This window comes from Penaeus monodon, chromosome 41 (assembly GCF_015228065.2).
Source record: "Penaeus monodon isolate SGIC_2016 chromosome 41, NSTDA_Pmon_1, whole genome shotgun sequence".
NCBI lineage: Eukaryota > Metazoa > Arthropoda > Malacostraca > Decapoda > Penaeidae > Penaeus > Penaeus monodon.
The window spans coordinates 25,985,053-25,987,259 of NC_051426.1; positions in this window are offsets into that span (position 1 = coordinate 25,985,053).

The following is a 2,207-nucleotide window of genomic DNA, read 5'->3' on the forward strand; positions in this document are numbered from 1 at the left end:
GAGCCTGGCGTGTGGGGCAGATGACCATGACGAACGCCTTTATATTTTTGTCAGAGCTGATCTCCAATGAACCTACTTGAGTTTTCTTCGGTGTATTCTCACCCTCAAGCATCTTAGAAAACAGCAAACAAACATATAAGACGAACATGGCGCACCTCCTCTTCTCTCGCCTTGCACTAACCTGCGAGATCACCAGGCGTGCCAAAGGATATAATGCTGAGGCCTGCACTTTTTGCTTCGACGAGAACACCTAGACACAAAACTAACACGTATATTGCAAAGTAACGGCATGCGAGGCAAGGTAATCTGACAACACTCCACAGGTAGCGACAAAGCAGGAATGGAAAGAAGCTGAAAATCCTGTAGAAAATATCGGTCTGGAACACCAGGATTCGCGTGCAGTGGGCAGTGCCATCTATTGAATGGACGGAGCAGTAGGGGTAAACGTATCCTTTCCTTGGGAATATACGTGACACAGGCGTGATTGGATCCACAAATTGTCAGGAATGTCAATCTGCTATTCCGCTAATCCATGACGTAGTAATGACGGATTCGGTTAGTATGACGTCCGAATCGGTAGATGATAGATACCAGAAATGACGAGGATTATTGTTTTATATGGTATATAAAGTTATATGAAATATATTTTTATTTCTTTACTTTAATACATCAAATTTTATATATGTAAACAAGATTGCTTCGGATTGTGACCCACACAGTAATGACAACGAAAATGTAAAACAAGGCGAAACTTCTGTTAGTCTCTGTAGTTATTTTCTGAAGTTTGCTAACTACAGGGAAAGCATTTGTTGAGGGGAAATAACAACCAGATTTTGAGATTACTTAAAGCGGTATTTAAAATAACCGAAATATACATGAAAACAGACATCTTTATAGCGGTTCTTACATTAATATGACGTCAAATAGTCCCTCTCACAAATCCTCGAGTTTAGCTGTGCCAATGCGTTTTTCACAAGACTGTGGACAATCTCGAAGCCAAAATAATAGTTGTTGAAAGGGGTTACTAGATGTTTAAAAAAATAAGCTATCGAAGAAAACAACAGTTGTGACATCATAGTTTCTGAGCCAATCACGACTCGACCAATCTGAACCAATCACAGCGCATCCAGTAACAACGAGTAGTTCTCGCGACAGAGACTTAGCCGGGTTCTAGACGGGAGATTGTGAGAGGGCTTTTTCTAGTCCCTGTACGATTTGTGAAGGGTCCGTCCAGCTCTCTCTAGACTTGGAGGACCTTTGTCTTAAATCGAGTACACAAATCGCAGACTTTGCTCGTACATTTCACTGCATACAACCCATATTCCGAGCAATATTGCAAATATATATATATAATATATATATATATATATATATAATATATATATATATATATATATATATATATATATATATATAAGCTAAAGGATGAAAAGAATCAATAGGTCAAGATCGTGACACAATAGGTTTTCGAATAAAATCACCCAATACGGTTAAATAAAATTTCCCAAACTGCAAATAAACCTTTTTTGACAAACGGCCTGGGCATCGTTGGTAATAAATCCAGTAATGAGATAAATCTATATAAAAGCTGACAGATAAATAATGACAGAAAGACGAACTGGTATTAATAATAAAATTACATTACTCTGTCCAAAAAGTAGCGAAAGAGAGAGAAAAAATGGATGAGCAAAAATCCAAAGAGAGCAAAAACGAAATCGAAGGTACAAAAAAGAAAAAAAAAAAACGCACAACACAAAAGAAAGAAACAGAAAATAAAATAAACGAAATAAGACCAAGAAGAAAAAAATGAACGCAACTTAAACAAACGACGAACAGAACGCTTATTGCACACCAGATGATCATTGCAAAAGAAGAACCTTGATGATTGGTTCACTACCAGCTTTTAGTATCTCCTTCCAGATACTAATACAGATTAATGTAAATACTAGAGCTTGCACCTTACAGGTTAGTAATGGATAAGAACCCGTAGGTGGTTCGTCCTAAAATATGGAATATTTTATTTTGATGGTAATCTTAGACGCCTCTTGTTTGTAATATATATATATATATATATATATATATATATATATATATATATATATTTTATATATATATATATATATATATATATATAATATATATTATATATATACATATATACATATATATGCATATATTAAGGGTATATATATTTTTTTTCTCTTCTT